This window comes from Nerophis ophidion, linkage group LG02 (assembly GCF_033978795.1).
Source record: "Nerophis ophidion isolate RoL-2023_Sa linkage group LG02, RoL_Noph_v1.0, whole genome shotgun sequence".
In the NCBI taxonomy this organism is placed as follows: Eukaryota; Metazoa; Chordata; class Actinopteri; order Syngnathiformes; family Syngnathidae; genus Nerophis; species Nerophis ophidion.
Window position 1 is genome coordinate 70,684,903 of NC_084612.1, and position 26,876 is coordinate 70,711,778.

At 43.3% G+C, this 26,876-nt stretch overlaps 1 long non-coding RNA gene across 2 annotated transcripts in view; it reads right to left on the reverse strand.

Annotated features, from left to right (window-relative positions):
- Nucleotides 1–2,864: 2,864 nt before the first annotated feature.
- Nucleotides 2,865–26,876, reverse strand: part of LOC133535151 (uncharacterized) — a 100,606-nt gene continuing 76,594 nt past the window's right edge. The window contains exon 8 of one of the 2 annotated variants that reach the window (XR_009802161.1): nucleotides 2,865–4,001. This is a non-coding gene — a long non-coding RNA (uncharacterized LOC133535151). The remainder of the gene's footprint in view (nucleotides 4,002–26,876) is intronic. The other variant, XR_009802159.1, reaches the window with a different exon arrangement.

The following is a 26,876-nucleotide window of genomic DNA, read 5'->3' on the forward strand; positions in this document are numbered from 1 at the left end:
AATAATGATCATACAAGACAACTTGTCTTTTAGTAGTAAGCAAGCAAAAAAGGCTACTAATTTAGCTGCTGAAACATACAGTAACATATTTTGTCATTTTCCATTCGATTATTTTGCCAACATTATTAAGGACAAGCAGTACAAAATGAATTATTAATCTACTTGTTCATTTACTGTTAATATATGCTTATTTTCTCTTTTAACATGTTCTAGCTACACTTCTATTAAAATGTAATAACCTACAAATTTAGGTATCAATCCAAAACCAAGTCGTTACAGGATCATGCATTGGTCATATTCAAAGTCCCCATGTGTCCAGGGACGTAATTCTTGAGTTTGTAAGCATAATATCCATTTTTTAAAAACGGAAAAATATTTTGTGAAGCTAAAAATATCTAATTATAGTAGTATGGACTAGATACACTCCTGTACTTGGTATCATTACAGTGGGTGTTAGGTAGGGGTGTAACGGTACGTGTATTTGTATTGAACCGTTTTGGTACGGGGGTTTCGGTTCGGTACGAGGCTGTATCGAACGAGTTTGTAACCTAAAGTCTTGACAAGCTGCTCTGCAGCTGCCTCTGTCTGAGCAGTGAGCACCCAGCATTGTCCCGCCCACATAACCATCTGATTGGTTACATACAAAGCCAATCAGCAGTGCGTATTCAGAAAGCATGGAGTCAATGCTCCGGCGTCGAGGTGAGCAGATATGTGTTTAGCAGGTGAGCAGCTGACATTGTGCACTCCCCAAATTATAAAAAACATTTCCCAGTCACAACTATTACAAACATCACTATGAGCCCGTTGACTTTCTAGAAACTTAAACTGTAGCTCAGCTCTCTCATAGTTCTGGGTTGAGGTAAAGGCTAATTAGCTTTTAGCGTTAGGTTAGCTCATTTTGCTGTGTGTGCGCGTGCGTGTGTGTGTGTGTATAACAAAAGTCAACTACAGGCTTCCCAAATGCTGTAATAAATTAAACATGAGTTGACTTGAAACTGTTTAATGTTGCACTAGAAAGGTTTTGTTATTTTATTTAATCAAAGCAACAACTTGAGGCAGTTTAATGTGGATTAACGTGGGCAGAATTATTTAGTATTCCCAATGTTAAAAGGATAAAGCCATTGTTTACAAATTTGGTAAATAAATAACCAAAAAATTTATATTTTGTTGTTTTCTTACTGTAGCGAAAATGAACCGAACCGTGCCCTCTAAACCGAGCTACGTACCGAACCGAAATTTTTGTTTACCGTTACACCCCCTAGTGTTAGTTGTTGGCATTTGTTCACATTGTGATGCCAGTGGGCTACATTTTGTAATGAAGCATGTTTAACTATTCCTTCTCCTGCAGGGATGATAATTGTAAGAAATTAAATGATAATAAATGATAAATGGGTTGTACTTGTATAGCGCTTTTCTACCTTCAAGGTACTCAAAGCGCTTTGACACTACTTCCACATTTACCCATTCACACACACATTCACACACTGATGGAGGGAGCTGCCATGCAAGGCGCCAACCAGCCCCCATCAATTGACTTAATTTGTCGCCATGGAGGCGAGGAATAGTGATTTAGAAGTAGCTAAAAAACTGCCGACTGCAGCTGGACTTTAAAAGACGTTTTAAAGCACCTCTCCCTGAGAGCGTTTCAGTGTTATACTCCACATTTATTGTTAGATTTTAAGCCAAAACGTGTCCGTCCTCCCACTTTGTGTCCAAGAATTCAACGATTGGGTGGAGGTGAAGTGAAGTGAATTATATTTATATAGCGCTTTTCTCGAGTGACTCAAAGCGCTTTACATAGTGAAACCCAATATCTAAGTTACATTTAAACCAGTGTGGGTGGCACTGGGAGCAGGTGGGTAAAGTGTCTTGCCCAAGGACACAACGGCAGTGACTATGATGGCGGAAGCGGGAATCGAACCTGCAACCCTCGAGTTCTTGGCACGGCCACTCTACCAACCGAGCTATGCCGCCCATTGGAGGTTCCAATGCTGCACATTTACCATTTGGTATGTGTTGAGTGCGACATTCAGGTACTGAAGGTGCGCTGCTTCTTGTCCTACCTTTCGCCGAAACACATGAATGCTGTGCGCATTTTCTACCGCTTATTCCCTTTTTCTGGGGTCGCGGGGGGTGCTGGCGCCTATCTCAGCTACAATCGGGCGGAAGGCGGGGTACACCCTGGACAAGTCGACACCTCATCGCAGGGCCAACATAGATAGACAGACAACATTCACACTCACATTCAAACACTTGGGTCAATTTTAGTGTTGCCAATCAACCTATCCCCAAGTGCATGTCTTTGGAAGTGGGAGGAAGCCGGAGTACCCGGAGGGAACCCACGCATTCACGGGGAGAACATGCAAACTCCACACAGAAAGATCCCGAGCCTGGATTTGAACCCAGGACTGCAGGAACTTCGTATTGTGAGGCAGACGCAGTAACCCCTCTGCCACCGTGAAGCCCAACACAGTCATATAGTACCCTCAATTACACTGTATTTCCAAAAGTATTTGGCCACCTGCCTTTACTCACATATGAACTTGAATTGCCATCCCATGGAATGGTCCAAAATGTTTTGGAGCATGCAAAGTTCATTTCACTGAAACTAATGGTCCAACCCAACTCCTGAAAACAAACCCCACACCATAATTCCTCCTCCACCAAATTTCACCCTCGGCACAATGCAGTCCCAAATGTAGCGTTCTCCTGGCAACCTCCAAACCAGGACTCGTCCATCAGATTGCCAGATGGTAAAGCGGGACTCATCAGTCCAGAGAAGACATCTTCACTGCTCTAGAGTCCAGTGGCGATGTGCTTTACACCACTGTATCCGACACTTTGCATTGGAATTGGTGATGTATGTATGGCTTAAATGCAGTTGCTCGGCCACGGACACCAGTCCATGAAGCTCTCTGCGTACTGTACGTGGGCTAACTCGAAGGTCGAATGAAGTTTGGAGGTCTGTAGCAACTGACTGTGCAGGAAGTCTTTGCACTATGCGCTTCAGCATCCGCTGACCCTTCCCTGTCAGTTTACGTGGCCTACCACTTTGTGGCTGAGTTGCTGTTGTTCCCAAACTTTTCACTTTTCTTATATATTAAGGAGCGAGGAAATTTCACGACTGGATATGTTGCACAGGTGGCATCCTATGACAGTTCCACGCTGGATATCACTGAGAGTGGCCCATTCTTTCACAAATGTTTGTAGAAACAGTCTCAGTGCCTAAATGCTTTATTGTATACACCAGGCCAAGTAATTAGGGCACCTGATTCTCATCATTTGGATGGGTAGCCAAATAATTTTGTCAATATAGTGTTCCTCATCTTTTTGCCTGCCTCTTTACTTTTCCCCAGCTGCCCTTTGGGCCACGCTGCATACGCACTGTTCAAATCTATTGGTTCTGTATCTTTTCCTTATTTCGTTGTAATGTGTCTCAATGGACAATCGCACTTGTATCGTGATTGTAGATTAAAAATATTTTTCATTCACAGTCCACTCTAAATCCAATTGTTACATCTACAAGTCTCGAGTTGAGAGACATCATTGCTGTATGTATGTTGTTGTGGTCCAAAATGGACTCCACATAAAAGGGTTGACTCACATGTCGGCAAATACTCAATGAGATGGCACTTTGTGGTGGGTTTAGTATTCAACAGTCATTTTCTTTTCCACTTGATCAACACACTGTTGTGCGTGAGTGGATTTGCATCCCTCAGTGAGTTAATCCAGACCGGAGACCTCATGTTGTCTGACAAACATCTTAGTGGTTTTCCGTTTGCATAGTGTTATCCTTCAGAAGCACAGATCGTAACTTTGAATGTTTTTTCTGCTAGACGGACACAAAGAAAGAAAGCGGTCTTTCCATTGTGGGTCCTCACCAAGTTCTTTCTTGCCCAGCGGAACAGTCAGGAGCCAGGCCAATTTTGATAGGCTGCAGCTTGTCCCCAAATACCGCCTGTCCTGTTGTATAGCAGTCACCTCTTTGGCTTGATTCATGGCTGCAGGGAAAGTATGTGGAAAAATAGACAACCATTTTAGACAGTGAAAATGTAACATTATTATGCAAACTGAAAGGTTAAGACATCTAACAATTTGACCTATTGTCCTGATTTTGTCAACTGCCCCTCTGTCATTATGTATGTTTCAACCTTCAAAGTGAGATTCCAATGAAAGCTGCAGTTGTCTGTCCTTGTATTTTACATTGTTTTAATGTTTTTGTATCACCCTGTCCTTAAAGTGCTACTCTTTCCAGCTTGACAATTCCGACAAAAATACAGCAGTACCTCGGTTTTCGCTTCAAAAAGTCAGACGAAGACAAACCAGAGCCATTTTTTCCCATTAGAAATTATGTTTATCAGCACGGGTGCAACGGTACACAAAAAATTTGGTTCGGTACGTACCTTGGTTTAGAGGTCACGGTTCGGTTCATTTTCGGTACAGTACGAAAACAACAAAATATACAATTTTTTGGTTATTTATTTACCAAATTTGGAAACAATGGCATAACATACATATACACACAGGGTTCATTGCCAGAGTTAATGTGGTCAACATATATAATATAAAAACTAAATAAGATAAGGCTCAGAATGGTTTCTTAACAAAACCTTTCTACATATAAAGTGCTTTTTTTGATTGATTAAGACTTTTATTAGTAGATTGTACAGTACAGTACATATTCCGTACAATTGACCACTAAATGGTAACACCCCAATAAGTTTTTCAACTTGTTTAAGTCCTCCACGTTAATCAACATTAAACTGCCTCAAATTGTTGCTCAGATTCAATAAAATGACAAAACTTTTCTTCTACATATAAAAAGTGCAACATTAAACATTTTCAAGTCAACTCAGCCTCAGATTAACTTTTCTCCCCCCCCCCCGCCTGGCTAACTTGGCAGTAAGATATATGGGCTCATTGTTCTTCCACCATAGAAGTGGGTCAAAATCTAGTTTTTAATGCAATATGGACTTAAATCTGTTGCTATGAAAACATTTGTTATTGCTTTAGCCCTGCCTGACTCGCCGAGGAGAGGCTGCTTGAATGCGGTTGTGACGCTTCAAATGGTTTAGCATGTATTATGAAAGTATTGTATGTGTGTGTGGCCCTTTAATATGTGACAGCATGTGACGCCAGTGAGTGTGTGGGCGAGCGAGGAGAGGGAGCGGTTGTGAGTGCGGGGAGTGGCCAGTGTTTTTGTTGGATTGGCTGTGTGCAAGACCTCAATAAAGCCACGTTTTGCAACTAATCGCCGGACTCTAAATTTACACTGGAGTCCAGAGCTGTGGAGACCCACTGCCGGGTAGAGTGAAGGGTGTTGCCCCCGAGAATACATCAGCCCTGGAGGAGTGTCTCCCCTGCGCTCTGCGGTCTGGGAGCCGGAAGCAGGAAAGGTGCAACACATGTTTGACGTGTTGTCACAAGCAGCTGCTGAACAATGTCGGCAAACCTCCGTCCTCCATTGTTGTATCGCGCAGCCAAAGTGTTCTCAAATGGAAGATCTTAACGAAGCAGAAGGGTCTTCCAGCTCTGGCTTTTACATGTTGTCCCAGCCCGGTCGATTGTAGCATGTGTACTCGTTCGGTACACCTCCGAACCGAACCGAAACCCCCACACCGAAACGGTTCAATACAAATATACGTACCGTTAAACCCCTATTTATCAGTGTTAATTCTGACATTGTTTTTTAATATCGTTTTAGTCATGGTCTTTCGACAAAGGTGTATTTTAGTTGTAGTCATTCATCTATATTAAATTAAGTTTTAATCGACTAAATTCCTAAACATTTTTGTGGACTAAAATATCAAATATACAGAAGAACGCATCTTTGAAGTGGTCTTTGCCTCTGCAACCGGACCGGTTCCAGAAGACCCAAATATTCCACACATGCCCGAAGACTACGTCAACTTTTTTTGCAGCAGTTGTTTGTGCACGCCGTCCCTGTAACTATTGTTATTATTTTTATTTTTTTTTGTAATGTTTATTTCAAGAACAAACCGTACGGATCCGTAAAAGGAAACTGCACTTATGAGGGGAATTTTGCCTATCGTTTACAATCATTATGAGAGACATGACGATAGATGTTATTCATTTTTTTTTTTTTTGTGCATTGTAAATATTGAAGAAACGTGACCAAAATTTGCTTACAATGGAGCTTTTGAAAACCTCGTAATTCTGCCTATAAAGCCCTTAAAAACATCCAAACACCTCCATTGTGGTTTTACATGATATAAGTATGTAATATGCAATGTAGTAACGGGCACATTTATAATCCATCCATCCATTTTCTACTGCTTGTCCCTTTTGGGGTCGCGGGGGGTGCTGGAGCCTATCTCAGCTGCATTCGGACGGAAGGCGGGGTACACCCTGGACAAGTCGCCACCTCATCACAGGGCCAATACAGATAGACGGACAACATTCACACTCACATTCGGGCCAATTTTGTGATGCAAATCAACCTATCCCCAGGTTTTTGACGGTGGGAGGAAGCCTGACTACCCGGAGGGAACCCACGCAGTCATGGGGAGAACATGCGAAATCCACACAGAAAGATTCCGAGTCCGGGATTGAACCCAGGACTACTCAGGAATTTCGTATTGTGAGGCAGACCCAATAAACTTTCTACCACCGGGCTACCCATTTTTTCCACACGTTTTTATTTATATCAAGTGATTATTTTATTTGTTTATTATTTTTTTTGCCGGGATTCAATTCCTGTCCAGCAAGACTAACACGTGCACCACAGGATACAGTAACTATATAAATTTGTCATTATAGAACTGAGCGTGATGGGGCTAGTAATAAGTTGTGGTAAAATTTCAAATGAAGCGCTCAGTCATTCAATAATTGACATTTTACATGCACTTAGTGCACGTTTTTCCTTCAAGGATGGACGGCCCTGGCTGTACCGTGATGGTAAAAGTCCCTCGGCTGGCATCAGTCCAACAAAGACACTATTACGCGATGTTAACAAGCTATCCTCTTCCTTGTCAATCTCCATGTTCTCATTCATTTCAGACTGAAGTGTGCATATTCCAGATTGACAATACAAATACATCTCCACAGTATCATTTCGCCAAATGATTGCTATCAGCGAAATCAAGTGCTCTCTTTGGACACGGCTCATTTACTGCTGCACTTAAGCTTGTTTAAAGGACACTTGTCTGAAATGTGTCCCCGGTGACCTGCGTTGGAAACAAAGCAACATCTGAAATTGATTCGGTTTCTAAAACGAGTGGGCTTGCGTGTCTGAACACACTGATGTTGAACGTCTGTCTGTCTGTGATGATTCAACACTCGGGAGGAGGGGCGTTCTTTTCCTCTCTAATAGCACTTCTGAATGCGAAAAGCGTCAGGATTCATCAAAGGGAAAATGAATAGGAAATATACTAACAATGAGAGACTGTGTTTATACGATGTTGCTCATATTACTTGCAGATGCAGTATCAAACATTTGCTTGGTGTGGTCCTGCGTTTACTGGAATTCAGGCTATTTAGGATAATACCAAGTTACTTTTACCCCCTGTGCCATAACTCTCTATAAAAACAGGGTTTAAAGGCTTTAAAATATGTGTTGACTTGCAAAAACATTGGGATGACTGACAGTCAGACCTGCCATGCTCTTGGGTAAAGGTAATGCATGTGTTTGCAGACGCACATCAACCGAAGCAAGTTAAGTTAAAAAAAAAAACGTTCTGACATTCTTACTTGAACCACAAAGCGGCAAAAAATATGCCATTTGCAACTGATAAAACTTTAGAAAGTGTAACGAATTGGAAAAAAAGTGAATACTTCTTAAATTAAAGGCCTACTGAAATCCACTACTACCGACCACACAGTCTGATAGTTTATATATCAATGATGAAATATTAACATTGCAACACATGCCATTACGGCCGATTTAGTTTACTAAATTGCAATTTTAAATTTCGCGCGGAAGTATCATGCTAAAACGTTGCGGTATGATGACGCGTGCGCATGACGTCACGCATTGTAGAGGACATTTTGTTATACCTATAAGTCGTCTCTTTTCATCGCATAACTCCACAGTATTATGGACATCTTGCTGAATCTTTTGCAATTTGTTCAATGAGTAATGGAGACGTCAAAGAAGAAAGCTGTAGGTGGGAAGCGGTGTATTGCGGCCGCCTTTAGTAACACAAACACAGCCGGTGTTTCATTGTTTACATTCCCGAAAGATGACAGTCAAGCTTTACTATGGAACAGAGAAGTCAAGCGACCACGGTTGGATTGGACCACACACACAAAGTACAGTGTATTATGCAGCGATCATTTCGAAAGATCGTGTTTCGAAGACGGTCCCTTGCGAAGGGCAGAGATGGGCATCGCCACCACCCGTCGACTGGTGCTGAAGAAAGGTGCGGGGCCGAACTTCAGGTTGTACAGGTACGACCATATAATCTCACTTAAACCCTAGTAACACAATAAGCAAATAAGGAATTTTACAGAATTATCCAAGTAAATTTGTCTAATAACATCTGAATCTCTCCCACTGTATAGTCTTTTTTTTTTCTAGTCCTTCACTCTCACTTTCCTCATCCACAAATCTTTCATCATCGCTCAAATTAATAGGGAAATCGTCACTTTCTCGGTCCAAATCGCTCTCGCTGCTGGTGGCCATGATTGTACACAATGTGAGGAAGTGAGGAGCTCCACAACCCGTGACGTCACGCGCACATCGTCTGCTACTTCCGGTACAGGAAAGGCTTTTTTATCAGCAACAAAAGTTGCAAACTTTATCGTCGATGTTCTCTACTAAATCCTTTCAGCAAAAATATGGCAATATCGCGAAATGATCAAGTATGACACATAGAATGGACCTGCTATCCCCGTTTAAATAAGAAAATCTCATTTCAGTAGGCCTTTAAGTTGTCCATTCTGATGTGTTAGTTAACATTTCATCTCTTTATTTATTGTAGTTTACACTTTTTTAACCAACCAAAATGTGTGTTGTATAAGGGCCATTTCACTAAATCAGTACCACCGTGTCCACAGGAAAATAAATAATGCATAAAATGGTCTGTCTTAGGGCTGGGCGATATTAGATAGTACTTTATTTATTCCGTCAGGAATCGATACACGCAATATATCGGGGTTTTTTCTCTGTGGGATATCGAAAATGATTATATCGTTATATTCGAGTATACGTTCTCACGCAGTTGCTTTTAGCTGCGGGCATTACACTACAGGCTCTTCCCACTCTTTCTTGTCTCTCATTCTCACGGAGATATAGAACCTTCTTACATACGTCACATACTGTCACGTCATACGTCACAAACGTATACGCCCTCGCGGAGCAGAGAGGATGAAGCATGAGTAACGTTAGCTGTGATGCTAGCGGAGCCGTGCGAGTGGTAACACGAAAGAAAGAAGGTGCGGATCTGGTAACAAATGAAGGAAGAATTAATTCCCAAGAAAATCAGCACGGGGTCTATCGTCTGGCGGTGGTTCGGCTTCAAGCGGTAAGATGTCGAATAGATAACTTTAATTTGTCAAGTGTGGGGCACAAGCGTTGCTACCAAAAGTAGCATTACTGCTAATACGTAGCATCATTTGAAAAGTCACCTGCTTATAACTGTTTAATAAATACAGTTTTGGTCAATTGACTTGGTTGTGATTTCCTTCTCTGCATGGAAGTTTAAAATGAGTATAAATTAATGCAGTATAAACAAGAATGTTTTAATGTAGACACATAGAATCATCATCCTGCTGTGATTATATGTATCAAGTGTTCATTCAAGGCTAAGGCAAAATATCGAGATATATATCATGTATCGCGATATGGCCTAAAAATATGGAGATATTAAAAAAAGGCCATATCGCCCAGCCCTAGTCTGTATTTTGTTTTATTTTTTATAAATCGAGGTGTCTTGCACATTGGTCTCTGTTGCGATCCGCTGCTCGGATCTACACATATTAGTTATTTTTCCATTCTTGTATCAATCTCCGTCAAGTGACTGTTTATTTCCTGTTTAGCCTGTCGCCATGGTAACTCATCAGTCCACCTGTTACTCCACACACACCTGTTTTGTCTAATCACCCTCCTATTTAAGCCTGCCTCTTTGTTCATTTCTTTCTGGGTTCATAGTTTGCTCTCACGCAACTGTAGGTCTGGATTTTTGATCGTTTGCTTTCACGTATTTATATTCTCGCTAGCTTCTCACGCTAAGCCTATGTGTTTTTCCAGTTTACATACTGATGATTTGTTTGTTCTTTTTGTGCCTACGTGCCATTTTAGTTTGTCTATTTGTACTTCCTAGTTTTCATACTAGTGTTTTTGGTTTGCCTTTTGTTAGCTCAAGTGTTTTTGTTATTTAGCTCCCTTTGTTACTTAGAATAAATTAATTTTTTCTTACCTCTTGCCGTGTTCATGTCTACGCATCCACAAAGGAACATTTTCGGCGGCACTGTGCCAACCAGTCCTTACAGTCTAATTGCATATATAATTGAATACAATTTAAAACCTCCTAAAATGTGACTTTCTCGTGAAATATAATTAATTAAACCCTTAAGAAATGTGACATACTTTTTTGAATATTTGGGTTTCTCCTTATTGCAACTATATTTTAAATAGGAAGTTTTTAAGCTTTATTACCTCGGGGCACAACGTTTTCACTACAGAGGGACTTGGGGTCCCACTTAAGTATTTACAATGACTAAGTAATCATACGCCTGAATTTAAACATAGTCAATAATTACAGAAGGGATCAATTAACCAATCCAACAAAGTTTACTTAGATAGCCCTTAATCACAAATGTCTCAAAGGGCTGCACAAGCTACAACGACATCCCTGATCTCCCATCAGGGCAAGAAAAAACCGAATGGGAACAAAGTGAAACCCTGGAAGGGACCGCAGATGAGGGATCCCCAAGGTATCCAGGTGTCTGGAACACACAGGCTTGGTCAAACAGCTCATCAGGAAAGCCAGGGAAAACAATGGTGACCTGGGTGTATTTGGCTGGACTTTGCAAACGCCTCCAGATAAATATCCCACCACCTGGCTGAAGAAGCTCTGAACCGGCATCACATCCCGAAGACGTTCAGAGACCTCAAACTGGACTACTATGCCAACTTCCGTCTGAGAGTCTCTTTCGGAACAACAACCTCCGAGTGGCTCAAGCTTGAAAAGGAGATCATCACCAGATGTACGATCTCGGTCATCCTCTTTGCCCTCGCCATGAACATTTTGGTGAAGTCTGTGGAAATTCAGTGTAGGAGGCCCCTCACGCAGTCTGGAGTTCAACAACCACGCATTCGAGCCTTCATGGAAAACCCAACATTGACAACTACATCTGTCCCAGGCTGCAGGTGGATCCTGAACGGCCTTGAGGAGATGATTTACTGGGCTCGCATGAGCTTCAAGCCACCTAAGTCGAGGTCATTCAAACTGAAAAGGGGAAACGTTACTGGCAAGTTGTGCTTCTCATTTGGCACCACCAAAATACCATCCCTCGCTGAGGAACAGCTGAAGAGCTTTGGGAAAGGTGTTCAGCTGCAGTCTAAAAGACACAGCTTCCATAGAAGCGACCAACCAACATCTGGCTCACCAAAGTGGACAAATCTGGCCTCCCTTACACAAGTAAAGGCCTAGATTTACCAGTATGGTGTTCTCCCTTGGATCCTCTGGCACCTTTTGGTCTATGAAGACTTCCATTCAAGCAGTGTTAGGCTTTGACAAGTGGAGCAGCAGCTTTCTGCGCAAATGGTTGGCAGCTTCACTTTGTACGAGAACAACAAGCTAAAGGTCTCCATCAGCAGCCTGAGTGAGGAGTTCATGGTGACCAAGTCCAGGGAGTTGCTACAGTTATCAAGAGTCCAGTGACCCAGAGGTTGCCCGGGGGGGGATTGAAGTCAGGAATGGGCGCAAGTAGAGAACTGTCGAGCCTGTGGACGTAGCAGAAGCAAGACTACGGCAAAATGTGTTGATCTGCACAGTGGCACAGGTAACAGCTGGTCTAGGCAGCAGCAGAACACCTCGCTACGACAAGGCGCATGGGACAGAGAGAAGGCGGCTGAGGTGTTGAGGGGAAACGGTTCAGTCAGATGGTGGAAATGCGGCAGCAGGGAGCCTGGACGAGATGGGAACAGGCCGCAGAACGCAAGGTCACAGGGGCCAAGCTCCGGAAAGTTAAACCACCTGTGTTTAAGTTTTTTTTAAACTTTTTTAGGGGCGCCGGAAGTTGGCTGACACGTCAGCGTTCCTGTTCGGTCTCCCTGTAATGTATGTCTGCTCTTGAACGGGATTGTGCTGAAAATCTGAATTTCTACTCGAGGACCCCACCCCCACACTCAAGCACAAATTAAGATGTTGAGCAGCAGGTTTAAATAAATGGGTTGTACTTGTATAGCGCGTTTCTACCTTCAAGGTACTCAAAGCGCTTTGACACTACTTCCACATTTACCCATTCACACACACATTCACACACTGATGGAGGGAGCTGCCATGCAAGGCGCCAACCAGCACCCATCAGGAGCAAGGGTGAAGTGTCTTGCTCAGGACACAACGGACGTGACGAGGTTGGTACTAGGTGGGATTTGAACCAGGGACCCTCGGGTTGCGCACGGCCACTCTTCCACTGCGCCACGCCGTCCCAAGGTTTCTGCGCAAATGGTAAATGGGTTGTACTTGTATAGCGCTTTTCTACCTTCAAGGTACTCAAAGCACTTTGACACTACTTCCACATTCACCCATTCGCACACTGATGGAGGGAGCTGCCATGCAAGGCGCTAACCACCACACATCAGGAGCAAGGGTGAAGTGTCTTGCTCAAGGACACAACAGACGTGACGAGGATTGGTACTAGGTGGAGATTGAACCAGGGATCCTCGGGTTGCTGGCACGGCCGTTCTGCCAACTGTGCCACGCCGTCCCCAAATGGTTGGGACTGCCGCAAAGCCTGCGCAGCTTCACTTTGTAAGAGAAAAACAAGTTGAAGCTCCTGGTTATTAGTGTACTGTAGATTGATTGATTGATTGATACTTTTATTAGTAGATTGCACAGTTCAGTACATATTCTGTACAATTGACCACTAAATGGTAACACTCGAATAAGTTTTTCAACTTGTTTAAGTCGGGGTCCATGTTAATCAATTCATGGTACAAATATATACTATCAGCATAATACAGTCATCACACAAGTTAATCATCATAGTATGTACATTGAATTATTTACATTATTTACAATCCGGGGGGTGGGATGAGGAGCTTTGGTTGATATCAGAACTTCAGTCATCAACAATTGCATCAACAGAGAAATGTGGACATTGAAACAGTGTAAGTCTTATTTAGTAGGATATGTACAGCCAGCAGAGAACATAGTGAGTTCAGATAGCATAAGAACAAGTATATACATTAGAAGTACATTTGAGTTGTTTATAATCCGGGGAGATGGGATGTGAATGGAGGAGGGTATTAGTAAAGTGTTGAAGTTGCCTTGAGGTGTTGTTTTAGAGCGGTTTTGAAGGAATATAGAGATGCAATTACTTTTATACCTGTTGGGAGTGCATTCCACATTGATGTGGCATTGGAAGAGAATGAGTTAAGACTTTTGTTAGATCGGAATCTGGGTTTAACGTGGTTTGTGGAGCTCCCCCTGGTGTTGTGGTTATGGCGGTCATTTACGTTAAGGAAGTAGTTTGACATGTACTTCGGTATCAAGGAGGTGTAGCGGATTTTATAGACTAGGCTCAGTGCAAGTTGTTTTACTCTGTCCTCCACCCTGAGCCAGCCCACTTTGGAGAAGTGGGTTGGATTGAAGTGTGATCTGGGGTGGAGGTCTAAAAGTAACCAGACTATCTTATTCTGGGATGTTTGGAGTCTAGATTTGAGGGTTTTGGAGGTGCTGGGGTACCAGGAGGTGCAAGCGTAATCGAAGAAGGGTTGAATGAGAGTTCCCGCTAGAATCCTCAAGGTGCTTTTGTTGACCAGAGAGGAGATTCTGTAGAGGAATCTCATTCTTTGGTTGACCTTTTTGATCACCTTGGTTGCCATTTTATCACAGGAAAGATTAGCCTCTAGAATGGAACCTAGGTAGGTGATCTCATCCTTCCTGGTGATAACAATGTAGCATCTTCTAAATAGCATTAAGCTAACAGTCTTTTCTTCAACATGTGCTGCAGGGCAATAAAAAAAACCAAGATCCGGGCCGCATGTGTGCTTTGATCAGCACTGGTTTAGGATGAAGTGAATGGCTTATGTCGTCTCGTCTGGGTTAGTCAGCAGTGAGGAAGAAGTTTAACCCAAGTGGTGCAGAGTGGAGTGACAAATCATGTTATTAATTCTCAGACATACAGTATTGGATTCATCATCTCCAATGTGTCTCATATTAACATGACTCAGGCGAAAATAAAATAAAAAAAACCTGGTTGACGCCCTCTAGTGTCTCGCGTAGAGTAGAAGCACGGATTTTCTCATTGTATGCCATTGGGTTGAGGTTTTTTCTTGCACTGATGTGGTATATGAGCCGAGGATGTCGTTGTGGCTTGTGCAGCCCTTTGAGACATTTGTGATTCAGGGCTATTTAAATCAACTTTGATTGATCATCAAACCGGATTCTCTAAAATTGATCCTTCATTGAGGAAAAATAAAATTGTTCTTTTAGTTGTTGGCACTTCTTAACCCAAAAGATTGTCAAGCAAAATTCCCTTTATTGAGCGTCAAAGGAATAACTAAGCAGAATTTTTTTAGGGGGATTATTATGTATTTTTAATGTAAAAATGACATGTTATTAAAGGTTGCGTGATGTATTGTTTTTTTCTTGCAAACGTTTAAAGGGGACATGTAATGCAAAACAAACTTTTTTTTTTTTTAACCTATTGGTGCCTGTTTTTGTGTATTTGCATAAGTCCTGAAAATGTGAAATCAAACCATGGAGGCATGGCGGACATCTTTATAAAACAATATTGAAATGAAAGGGGAAGTGCGGACAAAGTAGTCAACTAGGGCAGTGGTTCTCAAATGGGGGTAGGTGTACCCCTGGGGGTACTAGAAGGTATGCCAAGGGGTATGTGAGATTTTTTTTTTATATTCTAAAAATAGCAACAATTCAGTGTTGACAGCTAGATTTTTTGTGGACATTTTCCATAAATATTGATGTTAAAGATTTCTTTTTTTGTGAAGAAACGTTTAGGTTCATGAATCCAGATGGATCTCTATTACAATCCCCAAAGAGGGCACTTTAAATTGATGATTACGTCTATGTGTAGAAATCTTTATTTATAATTTAATCACTTGTTTTATTAAGTTTTTAGTTATTATTATATCTTTTTTTCCATATAGTTCAAGAAAGACCACTACAAATGAGCAATATTTTGCGCTGTTGTACAATTTAATAAATCAGAAACTGATGACATAGTGCTGTATTTTACTTCTTTATCTCTTTTTTTCAACCAAAAATGATTTGCTCTGATTAGGAGATACTTGAATTTAAAAAATGTTCACAGGGGGTACATCACTGAAAAAAGGTTGAGAACTACTGAACTAGAGTTTCAACACATTCCTCCATACTTTTTCCAAACGAACTGTTTAAAATGTGCCCAATTTGTGACGTTTTACCAGTTGTGCTGTCAGCGGATTATCCATATATGGTAGATTTTGCGCGAGTCTGCCATTTTAGCCCGTGCTGTAGTCAATAAGCCCCGTCTTTTCCCCTAACCTCTTGTTGTGGGGCAGACTGACTCGTACATGCACACGCCTCATCCGCTGCTCCATTTTTAATACAAAGTTGTGTGTTGTTCTAACTTGTATCGGTCAGTCGACTTCATATGGAAGCGCTAAAAACTACAACTTTGCTGACGATAGGGGACATTGTCAAAGTGGAGGCACGTAGATAAGACATTCCACATCCTGAAGAGATTGTAAAACATTATCTAAGCAACATTTTGTCAAAAGAACCATCATTAAATGCTATGTAGACCACAGGGATGTGTTTTAAACGTATGAGAAATAATAATATGACCCCTTTAAGAATGTTAAAAATGACAATACCATTAAAACTTTTAGGACTGAATTTTGTGCTTGTGTTTTATCGTTAACAAATGTAACAGTTGACATATTTTTAATCTTTGATAAAACATAAGAATGTTAAAAAACCCTAGTCTGTGCAGTAGATTCCTGTTCCAGGACCCCAAGTGAATTACAAAACAAATGCTAACAATGGATAAAAAGCCTTAGAAATACTTATTTTAGGCACAAATATCCTTAAAATATACATTTCACGCCTATTAGAAGCATTTTAAATCCATTTACTCCCTAAGAAACAATCATAGGCATAACCCTGTCAGTCTTGCCCCTGACAGTTTGGTTGTGTTTTAGTTTTTCCTCTGTGTTGGTTGTATTTCCTGTCAGCGCTCTTGTTTTGGTTCTGTTTCCTGTTTGTCTCCCTGAGTGCTATGTTCCCTCAGCTGTGGCTGATTGACACATGGCCACACCTGGTGTCAATCAGCCAGATACTATTCAAACCTGCTTTGTCCTCCACTTGGTGTTGGAGTAATGTCGTGTCGTTGCTAGCTGTATACTGTAAGCTATTCCCTAAATCCTGATTCCTGTTCCCTGCTTCCAGTTTGTTTGTTCCTGGTTTGTGTTTCTTCTTTATTTTTACATTTTTGGACATTAAATTATGTTTTCTTATTCAATGCCTGCCACAGTCTCTGCCTCTTGGGGTTGGTCAAAAACTCAGCCTGACAAACCCAGCAGGCACATGACATTGATACAACGATTAGACATACACATCCTTTAAAACTGACTTTGAAACAATTTTGGAAAATAGTTGTATTTAAAAATTGAGACAGAGTTGGTGTCTCACTATGGAGCCACGTTGTATGTTGGGAAATTACATTTCAATGATCAAATCAACATCACAACCTGACGTTGTCAAAAATCATGTTTCAACGTTGTTTTTGTGTCATAAAATCACCAAAATGCAATAGTCAAATCAACGTCAGAACGCAACATTGGTTAAATGTTGTCAAAAACCATGTAGTTTCGATGTTTTTGTGTCATAAAATAACCAAAATTCAATAGTCAGATCAACGTCAGAACCCAACATTGATTAAACGTTGTCAAAAAGCGTGTTATCTCAACGTTGTTTTTGTGTTGTCCATCCATCCATTTTCTACCGCTAATTCCCTTTTGGGGTTGCAGGGGGCGCTACTGCCTATCCCAACTACAATCGGGTGGAAAGCGGTGTACACCCTGGACAAGTCGCCACCTCATCGCAGGTTTTTGTGTTGTAAAATAACCAAAATGTAATAGTCGATTTAATGTCAGAACCCAACATTGATTAAACGTTGTCAAAAAGCATGTAGTTTCAACGTTGTTTTTATGTCGTAAAATAACCAAAATTCAATAGTCAAATCAACGCCAGAAGCAACATTGACTAAAAGTTGTTTTAGTGTTGTAAAATAACCAAAAGTGAACAGTCAAATAAACGTCAGAACCTAACATTGATTAAACATTGTCAAAAAGCATGTAGTTTCAAAGTTGTTTTTGTGTTATAAAATAACCAAAATCTCCTCTCTGAGCTGCTACCTTACCGTGGTAGAGGAGTTTGCGTGTCCCAATGATCCTAGAAGCTATGTTGTCTGGGGGTTTTCATGCCCCCTGGTAGGGTCTCCCAAGACAAACAGGTCCTAGGTGAGTGATCAGACAAAGAGCAGCTCAAAGACTTCAATGGAATTACAACGAAATGAACCCAGATTTCCCTCGCCCGGACGTGGGTCACCGGGGCCCCGCTCTGGAGCCAGGCCCGGAGTTGGGGCACGATGGCGAGCGCCTGGTGGTCGGGCCTGTTCCCATGGGGCCCGGCCGGGCACAGCCCGAAGAGGCAACGTGGGTCATCCCTCCAATGGGCTCACCACTCATAGGAGGGGCCATAGAGGTCGGGTGCATTGTGAGCTGGGCGGCAGCCGAAGGCAGGGCACTTGGCGGTCCGATCCTCGGCTACAGAAGCTAGCTCTTGGGACGTGGAACGTCACCTCACTGGGGGGGAAGGAGCCTGAGCTAGTGCGCGAGGTAGAGAAGTTCCGGCTGGATATAGTCGGACTCACCTCGACGCACAGCAAGGGCTCTGGAACCAGTTCTCTCGAGAGGGACTGGACCCTCTTCCACTCTGGCGTTGCCGGCAGTGAGAGGCGACGGGCTGGGGTGGCAATTCTGGTTGCCCCCCGGCTCAAAGCCTGTACGTTTGAGTTCAACCCAGTGGACGAGAGGGTAGCTTCCCTTCGCCTTCGGGTGGGGGGACGGATCCTGACTGTTGTTTGTGCTTACGCACCAAACAGCAGTTCAGAATACCCACCCTTTTTGGGTACACTCGAGGGAGTACTGGAAAGTGCTCCTCCGGGTGATTCCCTTGTCCTACTGGGAGACTTCAACGCTCATGTTGGCAACGACAGTGAAACCTGGAGAGGCGTGATTGGGAAGAATGGTCGCCCGGATCTAAACCCGAGTGGTGTTTTGTTATTGGACTTTTGTGCTCGTCACAGTTTGTCGATAACAAACACCATGTTCAAACATAAGGGTGTCCATATGTGCACTTGGCACCAGGACACCCTAGGCCGCAGTTCCATGATCGACTTTGTAGTTGTGTCATCGGATTTGCGGCCTTATGTTTTGGACACTCGGGTGAAAAGAGGGGCGGAGCTTTCTACCGATCACCACCTGGTGGTGAGTTGGCTGCGATGGTGGGGGAGGATGCCAGACAGACCTGGCAGGCCCAAGCGCATTGTGAGGGTCTGCTGGGAACGTCTGGCAGAGTCTCCTGTCAGAGAGAGTTTCAATTCACACCTCCGGGAGAACTTTGAACATGTCACGAGGGAGGTGCGGGACATTGAGTCCGAGTGGACCATGTTCCGAACCTCTATTGTCGAGGCGGCTGATTGGAGCTGTGGCCGCAAGGTTGTTGGTGCCTGTCGTGGCGGTAATCCCAGAACCCGTTGGTGGACACCAGCAGTGAGGGATGCCGTCAAGCTGAAGAAGGAGTCCTATCGGGTTCTTTTGGCTCATAGGACTCCGGAGGCAGTGGACGGGTACCGACGGGCCAAGCGGTGTGCAGCTTTAGCGGTCGCGGAGGCAAAAACTCGGACATGGGAAGAGTTCGGGGAAGCCATGGAAAACGACTTCCGGACAGCTTCGAAGCGATTCTGGACCACCATACGGCGCCTCAGGAAGGGGAAGCAGTGCACTATCAGCACCGTGTATGGTGCGGATGGTGTTCTGCTGACTTCGACTGCGGATGTTGTGGATCGGTGGAGGGAATACTTCGAAGACCTCCTCAATCCCACCAACACGTCTTTCTTTGAGGAAGCTGTGCCTGGGGAATCTGTAGTGGACTCTCCTATTTCTGGGGCTGAGGTCGCTGAGGTAGTTAAAAAGCTCCTCGGCGGCAAGGCCCCGGGGGTGGATGAGATCCGCCCGGAGTTCCTTAAGGCTCTGGATGCTGTGGGGCTGTCTTGGTTGACAAGACTCTGCAGCATCGCGTGGACATCGGGGGCGGTACCTCTGGATTGGCAGACCGGGGTGGTGGTCCCTCTCTTTAAGAAGGGGGACCGGAGGGTGTGTTCCAACTATCGTGGGATCACACTCCTCAGCCTTCCCGGTAAGGTTTATTCAGGTGTACTGGAGAGGAGGCTTCGCCGGATAGTCGAACCTCAGATTCAGGAGGAACAGTGTGGTTTTCGTCCTGGTCGTGGAACTGTGGACCAGCTCCATACTCTCGGCAGGGTTCTTGAGGGTGCATGGGAGTTTGCCCAACCAGTCTACATGTGCTTTGTGGACTTGGAGAAGGCATTCGACCGTGTCCCTCGGGAAGTCCTGTGGGGAGTGCTCAGAGAGTATGGGGTATCGGAATGTCTTATTGTGGCAGTCCGCTCCCTGTATGATCAGTGTCAGAGCTTGGTCCGCATTGCTGGCAGTAAGTCGGACACGTTTCCAGTGAAGGTTGGACTCCGCCAAGGCTGTCCTTTGTCACCGATTCTGTTCATAACTTTTATGGACAGAATTTCTAGGCGCAGTCAAGGCGTTGAGGGGTTCCGGTTTGGTGGCCACGGGATTAGGTCTCTGCTTTTTGCAGATGATGTAGTCCTGATGGCTTCATCTGGCCGGGATCTTCAGCTCTCACTGGATCGGTTCGCAGCCGAGTGTGAAGCGACTGGAATGAGAATCAGCACCTCCAAGTCCGAGTCCATGGTTCTCGCCCGGAAAAGGGTGGAGTGCCATCTCCGGGTTGGGGAGGAGACCCTGCCCCAAGTGGAGGAGTTCAAGTACCTAGGAGTCTTGTTCACGAGTGGGGGAAGAGTGGATCGTGAGATCGACAGGCGGATCGGTGCGGCGTCTTCAGTAATGCGGACGTTGTATCGATCCGTTGTGGTGAAGAAGGAGCTGAGCCGGAAGGCAAAGCTCTCAATTTACCGGTCGATCTACGTTCCCATCCTCACCTATGGTCATGAGCTTTGGGTCATGACCGAAAGGATAAGATCACGGGTACAAGCGGCCGAAATGAGTTTCCTCCGCCGGGTGGCGGGGCTCTCCCTTAGAGATAGGGTGAGAAGCTCTGCCATCCGGGAGGAGCTCAACGTAAAGCCGCTGCTCCTCCACATCGAGAGGAGCCAGATGAGGTGGTTCGGGCATCTGGTCAGGATGCCACCCGAACGCCTCCCTAGGGATGTGTTTAGGGCACGTCCAGCTGGTAGGAGGCCACGGGGAAGACCCAGGAACCGTTGGAAAGACTATGTCTCCCGGCTGGCCTGGGAACGCCTCGGGATCCCCCGGGAAGAGCTAGACGAAGTGGCTGGAGATAGGGAAGTCTGGGCTTCCCTGCTTAGGCTGCTGCCCCCGCGACCCGACCTCGGATAAGCGGAAGATGATGGATGGATGGAAAATAACCAAAATTCATTAGAAATTCATTAGAAGAATCAACGTCAGAACCCAACATTGATTAAACATCGACAAATAAATAGCATATAGTAACAACGTTATTTTTGTGTCGTAAAATAACCAAAATTCAATAGTCATGGCAACGTCAGAACCCAACATTGATTAAACGCTGTTTTTGTGTCGTAAAATATCAAAAATTTAATGGTCAATTTAACGTCAGAACTTAACATTGATTAAACATTGTCAAAAAGCATGTAGTTTCAAGGTTGTATTTGTGTTGTAAAATGACCAAAATTCAACAGTCAAATCAACATCAGAACCCGAAATTGATTATACATCGACAAAAAGCATGTAGTCTTTAACGTTGTTTTTGTGTTGTAAAATAACCCAAATTTAATGGTCAATTTAACATCAAAACCCAACGTTGATTAAACGTTGTCAAAAAGCATGTTGGCTCAACGTTGTTTTTGTGTTGTAAAATAATCAAAATGTAATGCTCGATTTAATGTCAGAACCCAACATTGATTAAACGTTGTCAAAAAGCATGTAGTTCAACATTGTATTTGTGTTGTAAAAGAACCACATTTCAATAGTCAAATCAATGTCAGGACCCAACATTGATTAAACGTTGTTTTTGTGTCGTAAAATAACCCAAATTCAATAGTCAAATCAACGTCAGAACCCAACATTGATTAAACATTGTCAAAAAGCATGTAGTCTCAACGTTGTTTTTGTGTTGTAAAATAACCAAAATTCAATAGTCAAATCAACGTCAGAACCCAACATTGATTAAACGCTGTTTTTGTGTCGTAAAATAACCATAATTCAATAGTCAAATCAACGTCACGACCCAACATTGATTAAACATTGTCAAACAGAATGTAGTTTCAAATTCGTATTTATGATGTAAAATACCCAAAATTCAATAGGCAAATCAACGTCAGAACCCAACATTAAATAAACACCGACAAAAAGCATGATGTTCTAAAGTTGTGTTTGAGTTGCTCAACGTCAGGAACTAATTCAGCAAGTTCTCAACGTTGTTTCAATGTCTTCAGCCTGCTGGGAAAGTCAACAGAATTGTACTTTGCAGTTGCATATGACAACAATACAGCTTGTCAAAGCAACTTCCCGCTGGGGAATGTGAATTGACTTATTAGACGGCGCCCTCTGGGGGATTCATTGCAGCAGCACGCTTTCCCCCTGCAGATAGTGCCATCAAACCACGTTCTATTTGAGTTTCCGTAAAAAACTAATTATTTACCATTTAAAACGGAGAAAATTCATCTTTGAATGTAGATTCACCCCAAAACTGATACAGTTAATTTCCATTATCTTCTTTTGAAGAAAGTGGTTCAGAGCCCGTCACCATGGTAACAGACTCAAAATAAGATCTACTTAAAACCATATGTAACTTACTTTGTGGCCCATTTTCTCCAAGACAACACAACTCCCAATTTATACAACAGATACAATAAAATACACACTCATGCATTGTGAATGAGGTTCTTTGGGAGACTACACCGCACCGCCAGCAGAGGGCGCCACAAGACAAGGATACTGCACTGCGTAATGTTCATGTTTTTAGGAGATCACAGCCACAATCGCAGGGAAACTAAAATACACAACAAAATGAGGCAGCGATCAACTTTGGGCACTTGTATCAACACAATTAACAAACTTAACAGCAAAGGTCTATAGCAGGGGTAGGGAACCTATGGCTCGCAAGCCAGATGTGGCTCTTTTGATGATTGCCTCTGGCTCTCGGATAAATCTGAGCTGACATTGCTTCACATGATAAGTAATGAATAATTCCACTTGTAATAAGTGCTAAAAATAATGTTCAAAACATAAATCATTCTCATGCATTTTCAGTCCATCCATCCGTTTACTACCGCACCTGTTCAGGAAGTTGCGTTAAGAAGTTATTTATTTATTAAAGGTTAGTGTGGGGCTTGTCCTCCTGGGGCTTCTTCAGACCACCAAGCACCGACATGAGAGCCCGTTTCAGGGTTACAATATTGTTTTATTTTTCAATAAGTCTCTCAGTTGCTTTCCAGCAATTGTATTTTTCTCTTTCGTTCTCGCTTGCGCTCTGGCTCCAGCCCCAACCCCGTCTCTCCTCCTGGCTGCTACTTATAACATAGCGACAGGTGATTAGATAACAAGGCTCAGGTGGGCCATCTACACAGCTCTCGCTGATTTCGAGGCCGGTCCTGGCACAACCCAGTTCGCTGCAGGCCCGCGGGCCACGCCCCCTCCACAGTTAGCTTCAGAATAGCAGTGTTATTACAAAGAATAAGAGACCTATTATACTCTAGAAATGTTGGTCTTACTTAAAAATGCACACGTTTAGTTGTGTTCAGCGTTAAAAAAAATATTATATGGCTCTTACGGAAATACATTTTAAAATATTTGGCTTTTTGGCTCTCTCAGCCAAAAAAGTTTCCAGCCCCTGGTCTATCGTGATATTTCAGTGCTTAAAGGAGGATTTGGTAACTAAGTAGTAAAGTCAAGTCCAATGCCCTGATTCGCGATACAAAACCACGACTCAAGTTGAGTGAATAGAAACAATATCCATCAGTGGACATTTGTGTTTTGCATAATAGAGCTATATTTTTATCTGTAATGAAAATTAAAAAAAGAAAATCACAATTAAAGTCCACTGCAGATGATGCTGATTATGTGTTTTGTTTAAATAGTTGACTAGTTTTGGTTACTGTTATTTAATTGTAAACAGACACCCACGACTATCGACCACGCAGTCTGAGAGTTTATATATCAATGATGAAATATTAACATTGCAACACATGCCAATACGGCCTTTTTAGTTTACTAAATTGCAATTTTAAATTTCGCACGAAGTATCCTGTTGAAAACGTCGGTATGATGACGCGTGCGCGTGATGTCTCGGATTGTAGCGGACATTTTTTTCCAGGCCGATCCCAGCTATAAGTATTCTGCTTTAATCGCATAATTACACAGTATTGTGGACCTCTGTGTAGCTGAATCTTTTGCAATTTGTTCAATTAATAATGGAGACGTCAAAGAAGAAAGACGTAGGTGGGAAGCGGTGTATTGCAGCTGCCTTTAGCAACACAAACAAAAGACGGTTTTTCCTTGTTTACATTCCCGAAGGTGAAGCTTTACTATGGAACAGAGCGGTCAAGCGAACATGGTTCCCGACCACACGTCAACCGTCAGGTTTCGGTGAAAAAATTGTGGTAATAAGTCTGCTCTTACCGTAGACATGTCAAAGAAAAAGCTGCGCCTTCTCCGTGGCTTCCCTCAGAGACACTGGCGGTCACCACACGTGTGGCCACTCCCCTCCGACTTTCAGGTACGACAGTATAATCTCACTAAAACACTAGTAACACAATAAGCAGATAAGGGATTTTCCAGAATTATCCTAGTAAATGTGTCTAATAACATCTGAATCGCTCCCACTGCGCTCGTCTTTTTTTCTTCTTCTAGTTTTTCATGTTAGACCCGCTCGACATCCATTGCTTTCCTCCTCTCCAAGGTTCTCATAGTCATCATTGTCACTGACGTCCCAATGGGTGTGAGTTTTCCTTGCCTTTAGGTGGGCCTACCGAGGATGTCGTAGTGGTTTGTGCAGCCCTTTGAGACACTAGTGATTTAGGGCTATATAAGTAAACATTGATTGATTGATTGATTGATTGATAGTTTTTCACTCTCACTATCCTCATCCACAAATCTTTCATCCTCGCTCAAATTAATGGGGAAATTGTCGCTTTCTTGGTCCGAATCGCTTTCGCTGCTGGTGGCCATGATTATAAACATTGTGAGGATGTGAGGAGCTCTACAACCCGTGACGTCACGCGCACATCGTCTGCTACTTCCGGTACAGGCCAGACTTTTTTATTAGCGACCAAAAGTTGCGAACTTTATCGTCGATGTTCTCTACTAAATCCTTTCAGCAAAAATATGGCAATATCGCCAAATGATCAAGTATGACACATAGAATGGACCTGCTATCCCCGTTTAAATAAGAAAATCTCATTTCAGTAGGCCTTTAATTGTAAACAGAAACCATTTTCCACTATTGCATTCTTTTCAAGTGTTTTCATGTTTTACTCTTTTGCCCACTTCCATGGTCAGACCTGTCATAGGTGGTGACCTGTCATTGGCGCTGCAATGAAACTGTGCCCTAATGCAGCGTTTTTCAACCACTGTGGCGCGGCACACTAGTGTGCCGTGAGATACACTCTCGTGTGCCGTGGGGGATTATAAAACTTCACCTATTTAGGTTAAAAATACTTTTTGCAAACCAGTAATTATAGTCTGGAAATAATTTGCTGTTGTTGAGTGCCAGTGCTGTCTAGAGCTCGGCAGAGTAACCATGTAATACTCTTCCATATCAGTAGGTGGCAGCCGGTAACTAATTGTGGAGCGGGATAGCTCGGTTGGTAAAGTGGCCGTGCCAGCAACTTGAGAGTTCCAGGTTCGATCCCCGCTTAGGCCATCCTAGTCACTGCCGTTGTGTCCTTGGGCAAGACACTTTACCCACCTGCTCCCAGTGCCACCCACACTGGTTTAAATGTAACTTAGATATTGGGTTTCACTATGTAAAGTGCTTTGAGTCGCCAGAGAAAAAGCGCTGTATAAATATAATTCACTTCACTTCACAATTGGTTTGTAGATGTCGGAAACAGCAGGTGGCAGTGTGCAGGTAAAAAGGTGTCTAATGTTTAAACCAAAAATTTAAAAAAAAGTGAGTGCCCCTAAGAAAAGTCATTGAAGCTAAGGGAAGGCTATGCAGAACGAAACAAAAGCTGAACTGACAACAAAGTAAGCAAAAACAGAATGCTGGATGACAGCAAAGACTTACTGTGGAGCAAAGATGGCGTCCCCAATGTACATCCGAACATGACATGACAATCAACAATGTCCCCCCACAAAGAAGGATGAAAACAACTGAAATATTCTTGATGGGTAAAACAAAGCAGATGGCGGCTAGGAGGTGCAGACGGCGACCGAGCTGAGAGGCGGGGCGTGCCGGGAGTGACGCTACAAGCGAGATCAGGTGTGTGGCTCGCGCACTGGGAGACAATTAACGTATCTCCTCTTAGCGTATAAAAGGGGAGGAGGAGAGAACGGGGGAGAAGGAGAAGGAGAGCCCGCAGCAGTGCGTGAAGAGCAAGAGCGACAGAGAGCAGACGACGACAACGACGACGGCGGCTGAAAAGCGACCGGCGAATGAGCAGTGGAGGAAGGCGCTGAAAAGTGACGCGACCTACACTGGGGTTTATTGCAAAATAAACAAGAGTCAAACCTGCTCAACCAAGCATGTCCTTCCTTGGTGGTCCATGGAACCCGCATGACGGCAGGAGACCGTCACAACATGAAACTGCTACGGGAAAATACCAAAAAAAGAGAAAGTCACCAAAATAGGAGTGCAAGACAAGAACTAAAACACAACACACAGGAAAACGGCAAACAACTCAAAATAAGTCAGGGTGTGCTATGACAGGTCGTGACAGTACACCAACTTTGAGACAAGAACTACATTGTTGCAAGATTGGTTATGGTTTAAAGTCATATCCAACGATTGCGACGACGACTTTTTACCGTCAACTGAGTTTCGATTTTTAATGATTTCTGCTGGTGGTGTTTTTTTCAACGCAAAAAATGTGCCTTGGCTCCAAAAAGTTGAAAACATTGCCCTAATGGCTTGTCCGCATGCTTTCACTTCGGGTTATTTATGCATCATTATGCTGCATGTCTACAGTACTTAAACTTGTCCTCCATTAGACAACCGAGCTGGTCAAAGGCGAGAGCAGATGAATAGTTTATCCAGTTTTCTCACATACATCCATTGAGATGTGTTTCTTTCATTAGGGCCGATAAATACGCTGTGCAGAAAGAAGTGCAACAAAGTCATAAAGGGCTTGAGAGCTCCATTCTGTCTTCAAGTATGCACTGAATGGACTCCAGCCTGGTCTCTTCACTACATAATCAC